The sequence below is a fragment of the Acinonyx jubatus genome, chromosome C1 (assembly GCF_027475565.1).
Source record: "Acinonyx jubatus isolate Ajub_Pintada_27869175 chromosome C1, VMU_Ajub_asm_v1.0, whole genome shotgun sequence".
NCBI lineage: Eukaryota > Metazoa > Chordata > Mammalia > Carnivora > Felidae > Acinonyx > Acinonyx jubatus.
The window spans coordinates 96,537,936-96,563,095 of record NC_069381.1 but is presented as its reverse complement, the minus strand read 5'-3'; the positions used below and the strand labels follow the sequence as shown (position 1 = coordinate 96,563,095).

Below are 25,160 nucleotides of genomic sequence, written 5' to 3'. Positions count from 1 at the left end.
TCCCTGTTGTTGTAAATGTAAATGGTATACATCATGTTTTCTTTATTCATTCATCTATCCATGCACACTGAGGTTGTTTCCATATGTTGCCTCTTGTAAATAATGCTGCAATGAACATGGGATTGCATATTTATTTTCAAGTTAGTGTTTTCATTTTTTTTTCAGATAAATATCCAGAAGTGTAATTTCTTGATCATATAATAGTTCTATTTATAATTTTGGGGGGATTCTCCATACTGTTTTCCATGATGGCTGCACCAATTTGCCGTCCCACCAACAGTGTACAACAGTTCCCTTTTCTCCACATCCTCATCAATGCTTGTTATTTCTTGTCTTTTTGATAACAGACATTCTAACAGGTGTGATATGATATCTCATCATGGTTTTGATATGCATTTACCTGATGATTAATGATGTTGAGCACCTTTTCAGGTACCTGTTGGCCACCTCTATATCATCTTTGAAAAAATGTCTACAGGTCCTCTGCCCACTCTGTAATCAGATTGTTTACTATTGAATTATATGAGTTCTCTATATATTTTGGAAATTAACCCCTTACTAGATATATGATTTCCAAAAGTTTTCTCCCATTAAGTAGGTTGCCTTTTCATTTTGTTGATTTTGAGTATTTCCTTTGGTGCGCAGAGGCTTTTTAGTTTAACGTAGTCCCACTTATTTATTTTTGCTTTTGTTGCTTTTGCTATTGGTGTTAGATCCAAAATATCATCACCAAGACCAATGCAATGAGCTTATAGTCCATGTTTACTTCTAGGAGCTTTATAAATTAATTTTATTATTCAGATAATTACCAGTTTTAGCCTCTACTTATAACTATAATTATTAGTTTCTGTATTCAGTAATGTATCTCAAATGCTCAATGATTCAAACATTTCATTAATTCATATCACCATGACCACTTACACCCTCATTCCACCCTTACTATATCTGAAATATTACAATTCATTGCCACCAGCTTCCTTGTTTAGCATTGCAAAGAGTAATTCATTCAGACCTTTTCTGTTACAAATTTTTATATGTACTTCCCTGGTTTATGATAACACCCTAGACTTACTATGTTGTTCACATAGTACTCATTCCAAGTACTTGAAAATATGTGCAAATATATGTTAATACTTTAAAATAGAGAATGCAGAACATATTTTTAAATTTTATACAACAGGCTACTGTCACCTAAGCACTCTACAATTACATAGTTCACTGATATTCCTTAATAAGCATAAATGGGGGAATCTCCTGAAGTTTATTCTTTTCATACAGTCACTCAATAGGCAGCTAGCCCAGATAGATAGATACATGCCATTTAAAATAAATATTAACATTGTTATCTTATCAATACATGCCATTTAAAATAAATATTAACATTGTTACCATATCAGTAACAAACAATCTAAAGAGTTATAAATCTAACCAACTAGTTTGCTGTAGGGTTGGGAGCATCATTACGGAAGGCTCTTAAGGAGATGACATCCAAGCCAAGACCTAAAAGATGAGAAAAAGCCACAGAAGGGTTGGGAGATGAATGTTTCCGTGGGAACAACACAGTGTTGTCTATTGGCTTGTGTAATATGGGAAGAAGTCCGGTGTGATGAATGGGGAAAGAAGACACAGTTAGCATAAAATGATACTGGGGAAAAGACATAAACCTGATTTTTTTCCCCTTTGTTTTTCTTTCTTTTTTTTTTTTAAGTTTTTATTTAAATTCCAGTTAGGTAACATAAGAGCCTTAGAGAGACATCTGAATTTTATTCCAGGTATAATAAGAAATCATTGAAGGACTCTACCCAAAAAAGGCACATAATCTGAAGTATATTTTTTGTTTTGTTTTGTTTTGTTTTGTTTTTTTCCTGACAGAGTGAGGATGAGCACACGTGTGCGTGTGGGGGGAGGGTACAGGCAGGGAGAGAGAGGGAAAGAGAGAGAGAGAGACAGAGACAGAGACAGAGACAGAGACAGAGAGACAGAGAATCCCAAGCAGGCTCCACGCTCAGCACGGAGCCTGATCCTGGGCTCAATCTCATGACCCTGGATCATGACCTGAGCTGAAGTCAAGAGTCAGATGCTCCACTGATTGAGCCACCCAGGCGCCCCTTTTTAAAAGTAATCTGTACACCCAACATGGGGCTTGAACTCACAACCTTGAGATAAAGAGTCACATGCTCTACCTACTGAGTCAGTCAGGTGCCCCTGCTTTTCTTAATGGAGCTTTCATTGACATCATTGTCAGTTCACTTGCAGAGGTAAGGAATAATACAGAGAGATCTGTCTATGCTTAATCCAGTTTTCCCCAATGGTAAAACTTGCAGAACTATACTACAATAGCAGAACCAGGATATTGACATTGATACTGATTTCCCCAATTTTGCTTGTACTTATTTTTGCATGTGTATTAAATTCTATGTAATTTTATCACCTATAGGTTCATGTATCCATCACCACAGTCACAGTCAAAATACTGAATAGTTCCAACATCACCAGAAGCCCTCGTGTTGCCCTGGTTTGTATATACCCACTTCCCTCCTCCCATTCCCCATTCCCGAGTGCTGGAGATCACTAATTTTTCTCCATTTCTAAAATTTTGTAATTTCAAAATGTCCTATAATGGATCATACATTATATAACCTTTTATGGTGGGCTTTTTTTTTTTCTCAGCATAATTCCCTGGAGATTGATCCAAGTTGTTGTACGTATCAATAGTCTACTCATTGGTGAGTAATATTCTATGGTTATAGGTATACCGCAGTTTAAACATTCACCTATTGAAGGACACATGGGTTGATTCCATTTTCTGGCTATGGCAAATAAAGCTGCTATGAATATTCATGTACAGATATGTGCAAGTATATGCTCATTTCTCTTGGGTAAATGCCCAAGAGTGTGATTACTGGGTTTTATGGTAATTGTATATTTTGTTTTATAAGAAACTGCCAAACGTTTCCAGATTGGCTATACCATTTTATAATTCTACCAGCAACATGCAAATGTATCTCTGTATCTTTGCTAGGATGCAATATTTTCACAGTTTTTTATTTTAGCCTTTCTGACAGATGTGTAGTGATATCTCGTGGTTTTAATTTGCATTTCTCTGTTGGCTAATCATATTGAACATCCTTTTTCTTTTGAGAAAGAGAGAGAGAGAGAGAGACAGCAAACTTGGGAGAGGGGTAGAGGGAGAGAGAGAGAGAACCTTAAGTAGGTTCCATGACCCTAGGGTCATGACCTGAGCCAAAGCAACTGACTGAGCCACCCAAGCACCCCTGAATATCTTTTAATGTACTTATTTGCCATTTGTATATCCTCTTTAAAGAAATGGCTGTTCATGTCTTTTTCCTGTTTTCTAATTGGACTGAGGTTTTGTTTTGTTTTGTTTTACTGTTTTGAGGGTTCTTTATATATTCTAGATACTTACTAATCTTTTGTTGCATATGTGATTTACAAACTTTTTTTTCCCAATTTGTGGTGTGTCTTTGCATCCTCCTGAGGAGATCTTTTGCAGAACAAGTTTTTAATTGTGATAAAGTATAATTTATCAGTTTATCCTTTTATGGATTGTACTTTAAGTGCTAAGTCTAAGAACTCTTCACCTAGCCCAAGATCCCAAAGATGTTCTCCTGTGTTTTTTTTGCAAGTTTTATATTTTAATTTTTTTTTAATGTTTATTTATTTTTGAGAGAGAGATAGAGTGTGAGCAGGGGAGGGACAGAGAGAGAGGGAGACACAGAATCCGAAGCAGGCTCCAGGCTCTGAGCTGTCAGCACAGAGCCTGTCGTGGGGGTCGAACCCACAGGCCATGAGATCATGACCTTAGCCCAAGTCAGATGCTGAACCGACTGAGCCACCCAGGCGCTCCTTAAGGTTTTATATTTTAAGTTTCACATTTAAGTCTACGATTTTAGTTACTATTTTTAAAAGGTATGAGGTTTAGGTTAAGGTTCATTTTTTTGCTAAGAGATGTTCAATTGATCCAGCACCATTTGTTGAAAACGCAACTTTCCATTGGTGAATTGCTGTTGCACCTTGTGAAAATTCAGTTAGACATATTTGTGTGGATATATTTCTAGGTTCTCTATTCTGTTCCATTGATTTGTGTATCTGTCTCTCCACCAGTACAACACCACGCTATTTTGATTGTTATAGCCATCAAGTAAGCCTGTAATATTGAGTGAAGAGATCCCCCCCCCCCACTTTATCCTTCTTTAGTAAGATTGCTTTAGTTATTCTGGGACCTGTGCTTTTTCGCACAAATCAAATTTCAAAATAAGCTTGTTTGTTTCTAAACAAAAGAAAACAAAACAAAACAAAAACTTACTGGGATTCTTCATAAAAATTGTATTAAACCTATTGATCAGTTTGAGAAGAACTGACATCTTACTACATTGAGACTTTCCAAACATGAACGTAATACATCTCTTCATTTATTTAGGTCTTCTTTGATTTCTTTCATCATAATTTTCAGCATCTATATCCTATACATGTTTTGTTAAGTATATACCTAAGTATCTCATTTTTTTCGAAGTGATTGTAAATAGTACTGTTTTTAATTTCAGTTACTTCATGTTCATTGTTGGTATATAGAAATATGGTTTCATTTCTTGTGTTGATCTTGTATCCTGCAACCTTGCTGAACTCACTTGCTAGTTCTGGAGTGATTTTATTATTCCTCTGGATTTTCTTTTCTTTTTTTTTTTTCTTTTTTAAAGATTTTATTTTTGGGGCGTCTGGGTGGCTCAGTGGGTTAAGCGTCCGACTTCAGCTCAGGTCACGATCTCGCAGTCCATGAGTTCGAGCCCCGCGTCGGGCTCTGGGCTGATGGCTCAGAGCCTGGAGCCTGCTTCCGATTCTGTGTCTCCCTCTCTCTCTGACCCTCCCCCATTCATGCTCTGTCTTTCTCTGTCTCAAAAATAAATAAACGTTAAAAAAATATATAAAAATAAAAAGATTTTATTTTTAAGTAATCTCTACACCTGGGGCACCTGGGTGGCTCAGTTGGTTAAGCATCCAACTTTGGCTCAGGTCATGATTTTGAGGTTCATGAGTGTAAGCCCCACAGCTGGCTCTGCACTGACAGTGCAAAGTCTGCTTGGGGTTCTCTCTCTCTCCCTCTCTCTCTCTGTACAACCCTCTCCTTGCTTTCTCTCTCAAAATAAATAAACTTTAAAAACGAAGAATAAATAAATAAATAAATAAATAAATAAAAGTAATCTCTACACCCAACATGGGGCTTGAACTTACAACCCCAAGATCAAATCAAGAGTTGCATGCTCTACTGACTAAGCCAGCCAGGTGCCCCCCTCCCTTTTTTTTTTAAAGATTTTATTTTTACCCTATGACCCAGCAATAGAACTGCTAGGAATTTACCCAAGGGATACAGGAGTACTGATGCATAGGGGCACTTGTACCCCAATGTTTATAGCAGCACTCTCAACAATAGCCAAATTATGGAAAGAGCCTAAATGTCCATCAACTGATGAATGGATAAAGAAATTGCAGTTTATATACACAATGGAGTACCACGTGGCAATGAGAAAGAACGAAATATGGCCCTTTGTAGCAACGTGGATGGAACTGGAGAGTGTTATGCTAAGTGAAATAAGCCATACAGAGAAAGACAGATACCATGTTTTCATTTAGGTGGATCCTGAGAAACTTAACAGAAACCCATGGGGGAGGAGAAGGAAAAAAAAAAAAAAAGAGGTTAGAGTGGGAGAGAGCCAAAGCATAAACGACTCTTAAAAACTGAGAACAAACTGAGGGTTGATGGGGGTGTGGGAGGGAGGGGAGGGTGGGTGATGGGTATTGAGGAGGGCACCTTTTGGGGTGAGCACTGAGTGTTGCATGGAAACCAATTTGACAATAAATTTCATATATTGAAAAAAATGCAAAAAATAAATAAAATAAAGATTTTATTTTTGGGGTGCCTGGGTGGTACAGTTGGTTAAGTGTCTGACTTTTGATCTTGGCTCAGGTCAAGATCTCACAGTTCATGAGTTCGGCCCCACATCGGGCTCTGCACTAATGTAATGGGGCCTGCTTAGGATTCTGTCTCTCCTTCTCTCTGCCCCGCCCCTGCTTGTGCTCTCTCTCTCTCTCTCTCTCAAAATAAATAAATAAACTTAAAAACTAAAATAAAACAAAATAAAATTTAAAAAGATTTTAAAGTAATCTCTACACCCAACATGGGTCTCCTTGGAATTTTCTATGTAGACAATCGTGTCATCTGCAAATAGAAACAGTTTTATTTATTCTTTTCCAATATGTATGCCTTTCATTTGTTTTCTTGACCTTTTGCAATGGCTAGAACTTCCAGTACTATGCTGAATAAGAGTGGTGAGAGCAGACAGCCTTCCCTTGCTCCCAATCTTGAGAAAGCATATAGTTTTTCAGCATTCTGTGTGATATTAACTGTAACTTTTTATAGATACTCTCAAGTTGAGGTAAATCTCTTATATTCCTCACTTACTGAGTGAATATTGTTTTTAAATAACTCTGGATGCTATAAGAGGAATACATTAGAGGAGACTTTAAAAAGTAGTGAGGTAGCCAGTTAGGTGACTATCACAGTACTCCAGGTGAAAGATGATGATAGCCTAGGCTTAGATGATGATAGTGATCTGAACCAGGAGATAGGTGAGTGGATTCGAGATATATTTTGCTGTAGACTCTGTAGGATTTGCTGATGGATTGGATGGTTAGAGTTAGAAATTGCATTTGGATGCAACTAATAGAAAGTCTACTACAGGGCACTTGGGTGGCTCAGTCAGTTAAGTGTCTGACTCTTGATTTCAGGTCAGGTCATGGTCTCAGGGTCATGAGAGAGAGCCCTGCATGGGGCTCTGTGCTGGGCATGGATCCTGTTTAAGATTCCCTCTCTCCCTCTCCCTCTGCTCCCCCCCCCCCACCTCTGTCCCTCCTCCTGTTCACATGCTCTCTCTCCCTAAAAAAAAAAAAAAAAAAAGTCCGCAACAATGACTTAAGTGGAGGGTTTTTCTCCCCCATATAACAATAGTCTGAATGTGACAAGTCTAACAGTTTAACAGTAGTTTTATTGATGTCATCAGTGTCTCAAGATACTTCTATTCTTTGCTTTCTCATCACTAGCATGTAGCTTTGAACCATATGGTCACAAGATGGATGCTGTACCTCCAGGTATCACAGATAAGTTCCAGTAAGGAAGACAGAGGGAGACTTGCAAAGATTTTCTTTTAGTAAAATTTTATGTAGAAAGTTAAGCACTTCTAGGATGCCTGAATGGCTCAGCAGGTTGAGCGTCTGACTCTTGATTTAGGCTCAGGTCAGGATCCTAGGATCATGGGATCAAGCCCTACATCAGTCTCTGTGCTGAGCATGGAGCATGCTTAAGCATCTCTCTCTTTCCCACTCCCTCTCCTTTCCTCTGCCCCTCTCCCCCACTCACACTCTCACTCTCTCTCTAAAAGAAAAAGAAAAGAAAGTTAAGCACTTCTGTAAAGATCCATTCATATTTCCTTTATCAAAACTATGTAACTGGTGTGCGCCTGGGTGGTTCAGTTGGTTAAGCAACCAAGTCCCAATTTAGGCTCAGGTCATGATCTCATGGTTTGTGGGATCAAGCTGCACATTGGGCTCTGTGCTGACAGTACAGAGCCTGCTTGAGATTCTCTCTCTCTCTCTCTCTGCCCCTCCCCTGCTTGTTCTTGCTCTCTCTCTCTCTCTCTCTCTCATAAAATGAATAAACTTAAAAAAAAAAAAGTTAAAAAAAAAAACTACTTGGCTACTCAGCTGCAAGGGAGGCTAGGAAATGAGTATTTCATTTTCCAGTCTTTAAAGGAAAGAAAAGCAAGGAGGAGTTTATTGTAATGGGTGTTAGGTGAGCCAACCCATAGTATCTGCCACATTAAAGATGATGGAGAGTAAGGAATCATGGATAACTCCCAGGTTTCTGGTTGATGGATTATATTACAGTTTACTAAGATATACAGACATAAAGAAGGAATACACTTTTAAATGGAAAAGTAGTAGTTCGATTTTGGACATATTGAGTTTAAAATGTTTGTGAAGCATCTGGAATGTCAAGCAGATAATATGAAGCTGGAATTGAGAGAAGTCCATGCTGGTGGTAATACTGTGGAAGTTTTCAGGATACTGATGGTATTTAAAGCTATTAAAATACATAAGATCACTGAGGAAGAAAAAAGTAGTAGAACACAGCCTTGACAAACTCCAATATTTAAGTATCGGTTTGACAACAGAGAACTTGCAAAATAGAGAGAGTAGCTAAAAGGGTAAAAGAAAAAAACAAGAAAAAGGCATCAAGGAAGTTAAAAGAGACATATGTTTCATGGAGAAAGTGCTCAACAGTGTGGAATGCTAGTGAGAAGTTAAATAAGATGAGGAAAGGTTCTATTGAATTTAGCAGCATGAAAGTTGGTGGCGACTGTATTAATAGGAACTGATTTCAGAGTCAAGAAATGACAACAACAAAAAATCAGATTAAACCCAAATAAGAATCTGGGATTTTTTCCCCACACATACCACAAAAAGTCTGGAGGTATCACCAGCTACAGGCGCTAGTTGGCAGTTGAATGTCAGAGCCTGTTATGCTCTGATGGTGGCAAGAGGGGTGTCACTGTTCTGGACTCGTGTACAAGGCAGGGGGGGAAAGCTAAGGTGTGGAGCCCACAGTGTATGTCCCTTTATTAAGAATAGAAAAAAACTTTCCAAGAAGCTTCCATCCCCAGAATTCTTTTGTATCTCATCAGTCAGAGCTATGCCACGTAGCCACCCTGAACTGCAAGGGAAGCTCTGGGAAAGTGAGAGTTGAATTTTTCTAGCCTCTACGGAGAAAGTAGACAAGGGAAAAGGGAGTTGGGAATGAAGGGTTAAGTCGATCAAAAGTGCCCGCTATGATGACCCTGACCACAACAGTTTTAGTGGCGTGATGAGAACAAAACCAGATTACATAGGAGACTGAAGAGGGAACCGGAACTATGCCTGCAGCGTGTCTCCCTGTGTCACCTGCTTTGGACCTCTGTCCCCACCTCAGCCGGAAACGGACCCAACTGCCCCTGCTCCACCAGTGGCTTCTGCAACATGCAGAGTGCAAATGCATTGCAGGAAGTAGAACTGCTGCTCTTGCTGCCTGGTGGGCAGTGCCAAGTGTGCCCAGGGCCGCATCTGGCATCAGAAGGAGGCATCAGACAAGCGCAGCTGCTGTGCCCGATGTGACGGAGAGCCTGTTCCAGACGTCAGTAGAGCAACATGAACAAACCTGCAGTTTTAAAACATTTTTTCCTATGCCTCTGACCTGTTGGCTACATTCTTATTTCTGTAAAATACATGGAATTATAATAAAAGTTGTTGACTTTTTAAAAAAGTGAATTGGAGGGAGAGGCAGCAAAACACAACAGATGGAAACATTCTTCATTTGGCTAGAAGTTTAGCTGTATGGAGGAGCAGAGAAGTGGGATGGTATCTAGACTGGGATTTAAGGTCCAGAGGTTTTTGGTTGCATTTTTTTTTTTTTTTTTTTTTTTGCTGTTGTTGTTTTTAACGCCAAGGAGGCAATCTTTATCAGGTGACAGGAGTGATCGCAGTGAAGAGGGGAGAGATTAATGATGCAGCGAGTCAAGGGAATAAAGAGGACTCCAAACAGCTCATGCCCATGGGTTCCAGCCTACTTGTGATCTTCTCTTCCTGTCCTGTCTTGCCTATGGACTTTGGACTTAGCCACCCTTCACAAATGCTTCAGCTAATTCCTTGCAGTAAATCCCTTAAAATTCCTGGTTCTGCTTCTTTGATTAAATCCTGACTGATACTGAATTTGATCCTTAAGAAGCCATTGAAAAGGCAATTAAGTTATCCACTGGTTTCTAGGAAAGCAGAGGAGTTACACTTGACTTAGAGAGGTGAGTGAAGACTTCCAGAGTGAGATTTCACTTAAACTGAATTTTAAAGAATTATTAACAATTAGTAAGGTAAGAGAGAAGTGGAAGCGGTGGTAAGCTAGTAAGCCAGCTTGCTGGAAAAACACAAACTTGATTTGTGGTGGTTGATTATTTCACTGGTGCATATACTCCCACCATGGCCAATATCAAGCCACCAATGTGATGTTATAGGATACAGACTCAGGAAAAAATGCGCACAGTTGGCTTTTATGAGTCTACACCACTTAAGTGGAAGGTGGAGGGAGAACAGAATATACAACAGAAAAGTATACACCAAGCTTCTTTCTTCTACAGTACACCTTGTCATGGAAAAAAGACCCAGTGGAGCCTCTTTCTCACACAGTTGTCACTGCAGTAAAAGAACAAAGTTCAGAAGCATGACTGTAGTGTTGGGCAGCTTACCAATAACGAACACCATTATAATAAATTCAGCGAAGAAATGTTTAGACACTGTCCTAAAGAAGCGGATAATGTTATTTGCCTAAGATCGATGACAAGTAAATGCAGACATGGGATTCAAAGCCTAGACAGTGTACAGAGCCTGCTCTTTCCACTGTAAAATGCTTCCTCATTACCATTTTTTATTATAGGAACTAAACTAAGAGACCAGAATGTATAACATCAGGAAAATCCTTATACACCCCCGCTAGCCTTGGATCAAATTTTTTAGAATCTCTGTAGTAAGATAAAAATGACTAGTTGGTTTTGCAGTAATTTAAAATCCAGTCTCTAATTTATTCATCTATGGCTAATTCATTTTTGACAAAGATGCCAAAACCATCCAATGGGGAAAGAACAGTCCCTTCAACAAATCGTGCTGGGACAACTGAATATCCACATGCAAAAGTGGATATTTTTGGAAAAAAAAATATATATCCATATATATCATATATCACATCATATAAAAAATTAACTCAAAATGGTTTAATGACTTAAATATGAGCTAAAACTATAAAACTCTTAGAAGAAAACATAGGGGTAAATTGACATGATCCTGGATTCAGGAATGGTTTCTTAGATAGGGCATCAAAAGTATGAGTTACAAAAGAAGATATAAATAGATAAATTGGACTTCATCAAAACTAAAAACTTTTATGCATAAAAGAACATTATCAAAAAGGTGAAAAGAAAATCTACAGAATGGGAGAAAATATTTGCAAGCCATATATGTAGTATCCAGAATATATCAAGAACTCTCACAACTCAACCACAGAAAGATTTAAAAAGTCCAATTTAAAAATGCATGGGGGCGCCCGTGTGGCTCAGTCAGTTAAGCATCTGACCCCTGATCTCAGATCATGTCTTGATCTCAGGGTCGTGAGTTCAAGCCCTGCATTGGGCTCCACACTGGGCATGAAGCCTACTTTTAAATAAATTAAATTAAATTAAAATGCACAAGGGACTTGATTACACATTTCTTTAAACAAGACCTACAAATAGCCAACAAACACACGAAAAGATGAACATCATTAGCCACTAGGTAAATGCGAATCAAAACCATAATGAAGTACCACTTCATACTCCCTAGGATAGCTATAATTTAAAAAAAATAGTAAATAAGTGTTGGCGAGTGTGTGCAGAAATTGGACCTTTAGTACACTGCTAATGGGAATGTAAAATAGTTCAGTATTATGAAAAACAGTTTATTGATAACTCAAAAAGTTAAACATAGAATTAGCATATGACCAAACAATTCTACTCCTAAACATATACCCAAAAGAATTGAAAACAGGTACTCAAATACATATTCATAGCAGCACTATTCACTTTAGCCAAAAGATGGGAAACACTACAAATGTCCACCAACAGACAAATGGATGAACAAACTGTGGCATAAACAGACCATGAAATATTAATTAAGCCATAAAAAGAAATGAGTCCTGACATATGGTACAATGTTGATAAATCTCAAAAATGTTGTTAAGTAAAAGTAAGTAGATACAAAAGGTCACATATTGTATGATTCCACTTATATGAAATATCCAGAATAGGTAAATCATAAAGACAGGATGCACACCGGTGGTTGCCAGGAGGTAGGGATGGGATAAATGGAGAGTAGTAGCTTAAATGGGTATGGTCTTTCCTTTTGGGGTAAATGAACATGTTCTGGAACTAAAACAGAGGTAGTAAGTGTACAACATTGTGAATATACTAAATACCACTGAAATGTTCACTTTTTAAATGGTTGATTTTATGTTTCGTGAATCTCAACTTAGAAACAGAAAAAGCTGGATTCTAAATTTGGCTCTATACTTAAGAGTTCATATTAAGCAATCAAAAAGAATGTCTCCAGTTGTACTGATTTTCATTTCATGTTAAGATCAAGTGAATTCCATTTTGTGTTTTGGAGCTGTTTCACTGAATTTGAAAACCAAACTAGATATGGCTTTCAATACTAAACCACACAGTAAGAAATAAAGTTACAACATAGGTGGTTTGGTTGGTTTTTTTCTTAAGGGTTTTAAAATATTTTTGAGGTTCTTAATAGTAAAAGGAAATCATATTTAGTACAGCTGGATCATTTCTACATAATTGGCTTTTCATTCTTGATCTGGTTTTGAACTGTTTACTCCACTTTAGTAATTAACCATTATCAGCTTCATTAATGAAACAGAAACCACCTCCTATAATCATTTATAAAATGCTTGTCAAGCAAAATTTAAACAAAGAATAGGATCTGGGCAAAGTAACAGCTCTTTGAAAGCTACTGCAACTAATTATAAAGTATTCTAGTTATTTTGTTGTTGTTTTCCATTTATTATGAAAGAATCCTTCAGGACCTACAGATTTTCTCTTGGCATAGTTATCTGAATTCTTTTATCCAAGAGGAATTATTTTAACAATACTTTTTATCCGCTGTTATGAAAAGATCTGAGTTTTCAGCTGCTTATTTATGTCTATTACTTATAAAAATCAGATTCCTATTTAATCAAGCCACCTTTAGAGACTTTATTTTCTATTTACTTGATTTTTAGGTGACTGAAAAGGAGCATGGGAGATAGTTGAAGACATATGTCTTAGTTCAAGATATATTTATGAGACCACACAAGCAAAATTATGGTTTGTATATCCAAAAACAAAATTAGATTTAAGTATTCTAAAAGACTGCTCCACTGGCATTTTTTAAAAATTTTTTTTAATGTTTATTTATTTTTGAGACAGAGAGAGACAGAGCATGAATGGGGGAGGGGCAGACAGAGAGGGAGACACAGAATGGGAAGCAGGCTCCAGGCTCTGAGCCATCAGCCCAGAGCCTGACGCGGGGCTCGAACTCACGAACTGTGAGATCGTGACCTGAGCTGAAGTCAGACGCTCAACCGACTGAGCCACCCAGGCGCCCCATCCACTGGCATTTAATGAGAATGCCACAAAGTTTTAAATGATTTCTAGGAAAATAGGCTCCACTATTGTAATCCTTTCTCTCCAAGGCTTCATATTTTATAGAATTTAGAATATTACTAATTTAGAAAAATAAGGCAAAAATTAAAATGTTAATTCAGAATACAAGGGTTAATGATGAGATGCAAACTTTATATATATAAATGATGCAAGTGGTAGATCACCAACTGAGCATGTTCTTTGAGCTTCTTTTCTAGTACACAATTGTACTTTGCTAGCTAAAAGATCAACAGTAGCAACGGAGCAGGAAAAAGCACATCGGGTGATTTAATCCCTGATCTTTTTTCATTACTATTCTATTAGAATGTTGGTCTGTGGCTATCTGCTTCCCTATTGTGTTCCCGGTGCCCATCTCAGGGCCTGGCTCAGAATGTGTGCTCAGCATTTCTTGTGCGGATGAATAAACAAATGGATGAATGAAACATGAATGACGGCTATGCTAACCAATTGAGCTAACTGTCCAGAAATTGAAAGCGAAGACGTAATAAAGTAATACTTCTGGCATTCGAGAAAGTCAAAATACTCAGTTAAGGAGCCCATTATCTTACACCTTCACTTTTGAACTCAACATTTATTTATCCTCATTTTGCAGGAGGAAAACTGAGCACTAGTAGTTAACAGTTTATGCATCTGTTAGCACTTTATCTCCCTGGGCCTTAACTGTTTTCATTCATATTTATTTAACCAATTAGTCATGTATACCTTATGAGCAAACACCATGTTCGTTTTTATCTCCCTGGCGCTTAATACAGTGACTTGTGCATAAGAGATGCTCAATAAATGCTTGCTGAACCCAAAGTTTAAACTTTTCTAAAAATATTTTCCTTTTCATTTTTAAGTTGTTTCTAGTGTATTAATATAGTACAGACCTTTCAGAATTCAGGAATGTGCAGATAATACCATGGGCATTTCTACTTATTTGTGACAATGCATTTTTGAAATCTTATTGATTAGCTCTGACTTACAAAGAAATGGCTCCAAAAATTTATGACTTCTAATTAGCATTAAATAATATTTTAGAAATTTCTTCATTTGGATTTTACAGATTACACATTTAAAAAATTATATTAATACAACAACCAATGAAAAAATTAAATCTTGTTACACCCCCAATTTCAAGAGCAGAAAATTTATCTAATGTTCCAGTTACAATTTTCCTATCTGGAGAGTTTAGAAAATAAAATTTCCCAGAATTTTCCCATAATATCAGGGACAATCTAGGAAAAAATATTCATTTTTCTCCAAAGTGGCAAAGATACATAGGCACACACACACACACACACACACACACACATACACACACACACCATCTGATTTAAATCGACAAGTGAATCTCCTTTATATGAATTAAAGAACTGAGTGATATCAGGGAGAATTTCAGTCACCACTTATGATACTAACACTTTTTACCTGGAAATTTCACCATTGGTTTTAGACTGTCAGATATGTTTTATAAATGCACATTAAAATATAGAATTAAACACTCTAACATTTTTCCCATTATACTTCCCCTTGTTCCTTGATATTATATTTGGCATAATGTTATAGAAATGCACATGATTTCTGAGGATTGTTTTTTGGCATTGCCAGTCTGTTTTGTGTGATGCAGCACTGACAGATCAGCTCAGGCTCTAATTGTAAGAATAAAAAATTTTTCACATTTTTAATGTAGTGTTTATGACTACTTGACAGTTCTCTTTACATTAATGTCAGAGTTAGAATGGGTATTTTTTTTAGATTAAGGAGGAGGATAGTTGCTCTGGATGATAGCTGCATACAAGGGAAGAGTTGCCCTTTCTTGTTTTTAACTAAATCAAGTAATTCTTTGTTAGCAGCTCTTCTGAGTCCTACCAGAATGGAACTTGTCTCATTTTGACAAGATGCAGAAGTGGCACTACTAGATATTAAAAGCATTAAAACATTAACCTTTAGCAACCTCATTTTTCACTCAGTACCCGCGTTTCAGTATTTTATCAAACTGAAGTCAAACGCTAAAAATTGGAGTGAACAACTGATCTATTCCCTTTAACCTAAAAGAATAAATGTGATAGAAAGTAAGGCATTAGAAGGAAGAGACAGTATAAATAGTTGTTTTAGTGTTAACATAATTCTAATCACTTATGACTGGTGAAACTAGTGTCAGAAAGGGAACTGGCCAAGAAACATCCTCTGTGATTATCTGGGGGGGTGGGGGAGGAGGGTCGGGGGTGTGTGGAGAACAAGCTCTCTTGAATTCACTTTGACCCCAAGGCCCTCCACTCCCTGTTACTAGCACTAAGCTCAATTAACTCACTTACAATTCCTGTCTGGCCCCTCCTGGTCTTTGAGTTTACAACTCCTAAAAGGAAAGAATATATATTTGGAATAATGCATATAATCATTCCAAGTTGTTGTGGAGATGCAATTCCCCAGGGTTTTGTTTGTTTGTTTGTTTGTTTGTTTGTTTTTTTACATACCTGCACATCTTGTAAGCAATACACTTATTCCCTTTGTTCACACTAGCTTTTCAAAGACAGGTTTAGTGGATTTTGGTACTTGGGCTGTCCAAAGCATCAGACTCCAGCAGTCTTCAACTGATGAGATGCCGTAAAGAGGCAAAGTTGCTATTTGGCACCTTTGCAAAGAAACTTCCCCAGGAATCTGGCTGGATAACTGTTCAGGGTAAGCTGAAATCTGCAGTAATGACTGAAGAGTATCATGGCAGGATGTGTGCTTCCAGCCCTAGGGTCAGTTTTTCTACTTCTGTCTCACCTTAGGACTGTTTTCCTTAGGAGTCATTTCTCAATAAACTGACTAGTTCCACAGCTCAATCTTCTGTGCTATTTAACCCTGAAATCATCCCAGACTAGCACCGACTATTTATGGACCAGGCACTATACTTGGTTCTTTGTATATATTGCCTCTTTCATTTCTACAGCCACCATGTTACACAAGTACTCATGTAATCCTCATTTTATAGATGAGGGAACTGAGGCTCAGAAAATTTAAATGGCTTTCCCAGGGTTACACAGCTGGTAGGTGTTTATCCAGATTAAACCTAGGTATATTCAGCTAGGTATATTCAAAGCCCATACAATGGTTCAGGAGGAGTAGGTGAAGACAGGAGATAAACTGGCCTATCCTCCTCAAAATGCCAATCACAGAGGGGCGCCTGGCTGGCTCAGTCAGTGGAGCATATGACTCTTGCTCTTGGGGTTGTAAGTTTGAGCCCCATGTTGGGTGTAGAGATTACTTAAAAATAAAATCTTAAAATAAAAAAAAAAATAAAAATGCTGATCACAGCATAGCATAATGTATAGCGATGTTGAATCACTATGTTGTACACCAGAAACTAATGTAACATCGTGTCAACTCCACTCAAATTTTTTTAAAAAAGTAAAACAAAACAAACAAACAAACAAAAAACACTGACCACAATATGTATGGCCTTGTGACCAGGGAAAAGGAAGAGGCCTGAAATAAAAACCATAATCCTCACTTCCTGGGAGCACCCTGTTGGAACTTCTTGGCTTGTTCTTGAACATGGCCCGTCTCATACAAGACCATCAGTAGAACAGACAAACTAAGCTGAGTGGTCCAACAGGACAGTATTATGACATAAACATAAGACTACATTTTAGTTCTCATCTACTGGGACATGCAACTATCCATCAGGGAGAAGACTGTAGAAATGGGTATAAAGGAGTAGCTGGAGGCAGAAGCTTGAGGCAGAAAATTCTCAAATGGCCGAGAAAATAGTCCCCCACATTTTAGCTAGATCAATAAAGTCAAATATGATAAAGACATTTAAGGCTACTGACTTAGAGTCAGAGGGACCTGACCCTAAAATGAATTCCTCTTCTATGAGATGCTAGAGCTTCAAAGGAGACTTGATTATCCAAGATACATTGAAGGAGTGTTCCTTCAATAATTGAAACATAGGATAGTAAAATATCTTGATAGTCTCTAAATGAGAGATTAGACTGAAGTCTCAAAAGAACACTAACATAAGTAATCTAAGTGAACAGCCTCAATCATGTTATTTACAACCGAAATACCCAAATTTTTAGTATGTTCACAGAGTTGTGCAACCATCACCACAATCTAATTGTAGAGCATTTTCATCACCCCCAAACAAAGCTTGATTTTGAGACTTGAAATACTTAAAATACTAAAGAATATAATACATTGTATTCTCTTTCTCCTAGATAATTAAGAATAACTGTTAAGCAAGATTTGGAAAACTGAACTTCCACTATGCTTCAATTGACAATATTATATATTACACCTTAAGCCAATTTAAAATGACTAAGAAAGTCAACTTAAATATTTTCCCATCTAGCCTCCTGCCAGCCAAGCAATCACAAACCAGAATACGCCAGCCTGACCCAGACCACAGGGACTACCCTGCAGACTCATGAACAAAATAGTTATTGTTTTAAGCCATTAAGTTTGGGGGTAGTTTATTATGGAACAAGAAATAAATGATCCGCCTTCTGAGTCACTTCAGTACTTTATTCCAAGCATTCAATGACCACCCCCACTACCATTCTAGGTACCTAATTTTACCTCCTTTTTCAAATAAGAAAAACAGACATACTTAACTCCCCACCCTGACCAAACATCGCACTATAGCATAGTGGCCAAGAATACCAATCCTAAAGCCAGACTCCCAATTCTTATCTGGACTCTGGCACATATAAGCTATAAGGCTGAGAGAAAACTACGTGTGGGGCGCCTGGGTGGCTCAGTCGGTTGGGCGTCCGACTTCGGCTCAGGGCACGATCTCGCGGTCCGTGAGTTCGAGCCCCGCGTCGGGCTCTGTGCTGACAGCTCAGAGCCTGGAGCCTGTTTCAGATTCTGTGTCTCCCTCTCTCTCTGACCTTCCCCCATTCATGCTCTGTCTCTCTCTGTCTCAAAAATGAATAAACGTTAAAAAAAATTAAAAAAAAAAAGAAAACTACGTGTTCCTTCTCTGTAAGAGTAGGGACAGTGATAATACCTACTTCATACAGTGGTGGGGAAAAATATGAATAAAGCCTTGAGACCATTTTGTTTCCCATAGTCAACACTAAAAATATAAGCTACTATTATGTTTATTGTACACTGGCCAGTGACCTTGACTTTTTAACAGTGTCATTCACAACCATATTCAGTATTCATATACCATAAAATTCATACATTTAAAGTGTACATTTCAGTGATTTTTAGTATGTTTATAGACTTGTGCAACCGTCACGACAAATCTAATTTTAGAGCATTTTCATCACCCCCAAACAAAGCTTGATTTTGAGACTTGAAATACTAAAGTGGCTGTCAGACACATCCTTGAGGAAAGGCCAAAAGTCCAACAGGGAATACCAAATACTGATGCCAGTCTAATGAGCAGGAGCAGAACTGTAAATAAGAGGTGAAGCCAAGAATTGGGGTCAGATGGAAACAGACTGGAGAGGAAATGAAGTTCAATACATAGCCACAAACAGTACTAGCCTGACTATGGCTAACATTTTCACATTTGCCAGGCTGACTTAAAGGTGTGGCACCAGGGAAAGCTTCTCACTTCCCACCTTCACACCTACTCTGTCAAGACTTAAAAATCTAGGACTTCCCACAAATCTCTGCCCTCTAAAAGGTTCTAACACAGGGGCGCGTGGGTGGCTCAGCTGGTTAAGCATCCGACTTCAATTCGGGTCATGATCTCATGGTTCCCAGGTTCTGTGCTGACAGCTCAGAGCCTGGAGCCTGCTTCCGATTCTGTGTCTCCCTCTCTCTCTCTCTCTGCCTCTCCCCTGCTCACACTCTGTGTCTCTGGCTTTCAAAGATAAATAAATATTAAAAAATTAATTAAAAAAAAAGATAAAAGAAACTACAACACAGGAAAAGATGATTATTTAAAACAAAATTTTAGTCATCATTGCCCTTGTATCTACTGGCAATACTTTACCACAGAGGGTTCCCTACCAGTGACCTTCAGTTGGCCACAGTGGTATAGAATGACAGTTCTCCTCCCAAAGTTCGGGGTCCTTTCAACGCTTTTTATCCTTTCCTTCCCAGGCCATGGGCTTTCCTGCTCTTTCCCAGACCCAGCCAGAGTAAAAGTCTGGCCTTCTCTACTTAGGAGCCTCATCTCCTTCTCAAGGATGACCGACGGTGGGAACAAGTGTGGTATTCAGGAAAGATCTCCTATTTCCCACCACACAAAATATGATATGGACCCTGGCCGCAGGAAGCCACAATAGTGTAGAGTTTCCAAAGTCTGACTTACTCAGCCTTAACAGGGATCACATGTGGCTCACTGACTGTCTCACCCAGCTGCCACCGTGTCAGATCCAGTCCAGCTCCTTTTCCCATACTTTCCTCCAGGTTACACTGAAAAGATTTCAGATCTTCATGTTCCTCTTGTGGTCTGCTCTCCCAATTTCTTACAAACAAACATTCGTAACAAAGACATACACACTCCCAAATAAAAGTAATGATTATATTCTGTCATAAAGCAACCTAATTCTGGAATGATAAAGAAAACAATTAACTGTAGGCAGCCTGTTCTGTAAAAGATGCAATTATGTGTAAAAGATGCACATAATCCACACTGTTAAGCCAAACTGTAATCATCTCGAAATTAAGCATATTAATTTGTTTTGTTTCACCGGGTCAGGATCATCCCCATACAGTAAGTAGTATCACTCATTATTCAACATCTCCAACACTGAAAGAGGTCACCAAAATGCTTACAGAACAACTCCAAGCTCCATCATACAATATAGAGACTGGCTACTGTCCTTAAAATGACATTCTTTCCAGTTCATGTGACTTGTCCATGCCTACTTCGACCACCTATGGTCAGGGGGCAGGATCATAAGGGCCTATAATCCCTTAAATATTCTTACAAAATCCAAAAATCTCTGAAATTTGAAAGCTTGTTTTCATAACTCATTTGGCAGCAAAGCTGGCTACCTCCCACTATATACAAATATTAACTCAAAATGGATAAGAGACCTACATGTAAGAACTTGAAAATATAAAACTCTTACATGAAACAAAAGTAAATTTTCATGACCTTGCAATGTGCAGTAGTTTCTTAGCTATTACAGCTACAACATAAAAAAAAAAACAAATTAAAAACAGGTAATTTACATTCCATCAAAATTAAAAAACATTTGTACTTCAAAAACTACCATAAAGAAAGTAAAAAGGCAAGCACAAAATAGAGGAAAATATTTGCAAATCATATATTTGATTAGGGACTTAAATCCAGAATATAAAAAGAATTCTTATGACTCAGCAAAAAGACAAAAAATCCAACTTAGACATGATCAATGTGTTTGTATAGACACTTCTCCAAAGGAGATATATCAAGGGCCATTAAGCATATGAAAAGATACGCAACATCGTTAGCCATGAGGGAAGTGCAAATCAAAAACACAGTGAGATACCATTTCGCCCCACTAGTATGGCTCTAACAACAACAACAAAAGGAAGGATAACAAGTGTTGGCAAAGATGAGAAGGAACTGACAATGTAAAATGATGTGTGGCTGCTTTGGAAAATAGTTTGGCAGTCCCTCAAAAAGCTAAATGTAGAGTTACCTTATGACCAAGCAATTCCACTCCAGGGTATTTAACCATAAAAATCAAAAGCATATGTTCCCACAAAAACTTGTACACAGATGTTCATAGTAGCATTATTCATAATAGCCAAAAAGCAATCCAAATATCCATCAACAGATAAAGAGGTAAATAAAATGTGATATATTGTTCCATTGTATGGAACATTACTCAGTCATAAAAAGGAATGAGGTTCTCCTACACACCACAATATAGACAAACCTTGAAAACACTATGCTAAGTGAAAGAAGTCAGACACAAAAGATATATATTCTATGATTCTGTTTAATCTGAAATACTCAGAATAGGCAAATCATTAGAGACAGAAAATTGATTAGAGGTTGCCAAGGACTAGGGTGAGAGGGAAATGGGAAGTGACTGCTACTGGTTATGAAAGAAATTTCAGGTAATGAATGTCCTAGAATTAGTGTTGATCAATACACAACTTCTAAAATCTACTAAAAACCACTAAATTGTATGCTTTTAAAGGGTGAAATTCATCATACATGATATCTCAATAAAGCTAGTATTAAAAAGTAAAACAAAAAACATGACTTGGGTTATTGCTGAGTGAGGTTATATATAATCTTTAATACCCATGTTAAATCAATATGCATTTATTTGCTGCAGAAATGTTTAATTTTGAGTACTTCCCCAGACCCTGCCAAGGGTGTTCTATAATATCAATATTATAGATCTCAGTGCCTCCGTAAAATCTTAAATTTTCTGAATCTCAGAATACATGGGACCCAAGATTTTTAGTAAGGAATTATGGGATTGTATAACCAAAACCTGACTTATCATAAAAGTCTGAGCTTGACAGATAATACTAAAGCTCTTTCATGCATGAAGTAGGAAATAAAAGTATCTAATACATGGGGCTGGTCCGAGTGCAGTGGTATTTATAATTAATTGATCATAGCCAGTTACAGATTTCTTTGTTCCTTCTCCACTCCCACTGCTTCACTCAACTAGCCTTAAAAAAAAAAATAAAGAAAGAAAAAAAGAAAAAAAAATCTAACACATAGGATAATCATGAGGATTAAGTAATTAATATAAAGTCCTTAGAACAGTGACTGGCACATAGTAAGCACTTATTAAACATCAGTATTGCTATTATTCTTGTTGAAGTAGGAGTTTGGTTCCAATGACAGCCCTTCTGGATCTAATCCCTTCCATTAGACCAGGTATCAGAGATGTTTATGGTTCTATAAAACCAGTATTCTCTTCTGTAAACTTTGGCTTCCCATGTCAGGAGAAGGAGGGCAGGATGTAGGCCTCCTGAGACACAGTACAGAATGGTAATAGGAAAAAATATCACAGAATAGCATAATGAGAGGTAGAATTCAATGGAGTTGGTTATCTCTGTGGCTTTGAATGGACCCAAAAAGTCGTCTTCCAGATTTTGATAGGAACAGATTGTACAAGCATAGCAAAAGAATTAGACAGGGACTTCCACAAGACTGCCTCTCCTGTAGGCCACTCTCTGTTGTGCATACTGAAGCACTCTGCTTTGTATAATGTAGATGTGCTGGAGGGTTGTGGTTCAACAGTGTGGGAAATTGTGGGAGAGTACTGGAATTGTGGGCTTTAGTAAAAAGTATATTAAAGTATTGTTTGCAGTTCTGCAGTGGTGAGGTAGAAGGACCAGCAGTGTTATCTAGAGTAGATATGGTAGTGGAATTTGTCTTCCAGAATTCTGTTGATATAATCTGTTTGGCAAATTGGTCCTAAGGTGATTGGCAATGGACATGTGGACATACACAAAGGAATCTGACATGATTACCAGAGTCATAATAAGTCTGAGGGCTGCAGGTAAGTTGTTAGTAAATCTCTGGAGATAACTCTTTAAAACAGTGGAGATGACTACATCAATCAGGAATCTAGAATACGGGCCTTTTGATTAGAACCATTTCTTTCAAAATTCAAGGGGGAAACAAAAACAGTCTAATATATTTTTCAGCTAGGGCTGAAAGCTGCAGAGTTTTCAAGAGTTCTCAGGGAACCTGCACGGCTTTTTGTCAAAGCTTATAAACAAACCTACGTTCCCCAGTTCTGGCTGTATGCATGATGTGAAAGGCAAAACTTTGATAAAATTGCCCATTTTATCTGGCATAGGCTAAGCATTTTCATTTTTCTCTGAGTTGATGCAAACCAAGGTGGTCAGACTTCATCATCTCAGGATTCCCATTTCCTTCAAAGTAGTTTTGAAGACAACTTGACTATCTTCTTACCACTTCACAGCTTTGCCTCAACCAACACAGTCTTCCTTACAAAGGCATAACAGTTTCTTATAGAGTAGACTCTTAACATTCCTGAGTGAAAAAGCCTGAGACTTTTATGATACTGCAAATTTGAAAAGATGACTGCAGCATATAATTTTCCCCACAAAATGAATACAAAACCACATACGCAACAATAAAATGGTGCCAGTGCAGAGTTGGTTTAAGCAACCAACTCACTAGCTAAGCAGAGACCCTACACACTAGCTTGTAGTAGAAAAATCACCATACTTCATGGACTGTCACGATCTTTTGAGAATACTCAAAGGTCACGAATGCTAAATCTTCAAATTCCAAGAATCTTCTGTGATGTGGCTCTCCATACGATGGAAGGGGATCTGTCACTGTTGGTTATATGTTTCCATAATTTAGGGACACACTGATCAGTCAAGGATGAGGGTAAGGGTGATAAATCTTTTGAATCAGAACACAGTGCCTACCCATTTAGGTGGGCCCATGTTACAGAGTGAACTATTTACAATCTCATTCATGTTTTACGGAACATTCAGTAGGCTTTGGAGCCAACTTTGCCTCTTAACCCAGGTTGATACTCTATATTATACAGCGATTCATATGTCACCTAATTCAGTGTTTCTGCTCACAAATAACTCCATAACTTCATAACATATATTGCATTTAGAAATAATACCTCATTTGCTTTCTTATTAATCAACTGGCCTCTCTTTCCTTTCACTTTACAGTTCCAAAAAGGAGGGAGGGGATACTTTGGGAGTGTCCAGGCCTGAGAGGAAGTAGAAAAAAAAATCTTGCCCTTTCTGTCAGGGTGGACTCTGGGAAAAATCAGAAGATTGTGGGAAGACACAGACACATACAGGTCCTGACCTTTCTTCTGTGAAGTCCCAGGTTAAAGTCCAAAATAGAAGAATGTTTTGTCCTGCTTCCCATTTGAAATTCTATGCAGATATAAAGCATTCCATTCCATACCCATTATTATTTCTTCTAGTAAAATTTGACCTCATCGGGTCTGCTCTCTCATATAATACTAATTTAAATTAAATTAAAATTAATTAGTTAAAATTCCAGAATCTAACCTTCTAAATGCAAGTTTTCTTTTTTTTTTTCAAGTTTTAATTTAAATTCCAGTTAGTTAACATACAGTGCAATATTACTTGCAGGTGTAGAATTTTGTGATTCATCACTTACATACAACACGCAGTGCTTATCACAAGTGCCCTCTTTAATACCTATCGCCCATTTAACCTGTCCACCCCCATCCCTGACTTAGGTAGATTTCTTTTAAACAAAGAGTTTGATAATCTGTATCTCGTTAGTTAAAGAGGAGGACTCCTTGCTGGCCCCACAACAACCATTGCTGACATAAAGAAGAGAAATGGTGGGGCACCTGGGTGGCTCAGTCGGTTAAGCATCTGACTTAGGCTCAGGTCATGATTTCACGGTCCGTGGGTTCAAGCCCCACATGGGGCTCTGTGCTGACAGCTCAGAACCTGGAGCCTGCTTCAGATTCTGTGTCTCCCTCTCTCTCTGCCCCTCCACTGCGCTCTCTCTCTCTCTCTCTCTCAAAATATTAAAAAAGAGAAAGAGAAATGGTGATCACAACATGGAAGACACCCAGATGTTCCCACTGGCCTCTAAGGAAATGAGAGAAGTAGCTGAGAAACTGGCTAGGAAACTTACCAGAGGAATTCACTGCAACATCAGGAGGTACCCAGGTGGTCCTATAACTAAGGATTCCAAATACTGCCTCAGCCAGGAACCTATTGAGAGGTATGGCCTTAAGGAGGTATTAGATGTATAAACCCCTCCCCACTGCTGCATATGGGTCAGGGAGGACTACTAGGTCCCGAGTCTAGAGAGGAAAGACCAAGCTTTCTGAGGGATGGAACCAGACCAACCACAGACCAATCACACCTCCAAAGCCTGGGGTTTGCAGGGGACACTCTTTGCCCAACACCTCCAAATACCCATACTCCATC

General features: G+C 38.0%; 1 protein-coding gene and 1 long non-coding RNA gene across 6 annotated transcripts in view; one reads left to right on the top strand and one right to left on the bottom strand.

Moving 5' to 3' along the window:
* LOC106969593 (bile acid receptor-like) overlaps window positions 1-25,160 on the bottom strand; it is a 49,734-nt gene that overhangs the window by 18,091 nt on the left and 6,483 nt on the right. The window lies entirely within an intron of this gene.
* The window catches only part of LOC113599176 (uncharacterized), a 50,186-nt gene that overhangs the window by 20,200 nt on the left and 4,826 nt on the right, over window positions 1-25,160 (top strand). For 2 of the 5 annotated variants that reach the window (XR_003419890.2, XR_008295168.1), the window contains 4 exons: window positions 2,438-2,515; window positions 2,671-2,726; window positions 15,853-16,001; window positions 17,528-17,831. This is a non-coding gene — a long non-coding RNA (uncharacterized LOC113599176). Of the gene's footprint in view, window positions 1-2,437; window positions 2,516-2,670; window positions 2,727-15,852; window positions 16,002-17,527; window positions 18,000-19,373; window positions 19,825-25,160 lie in introns of those variants that run through there. The other 3 variants (XR_008295170.1, XR_008295171.1, XR_008295169.1) reach the window with 3 other exon arrangements.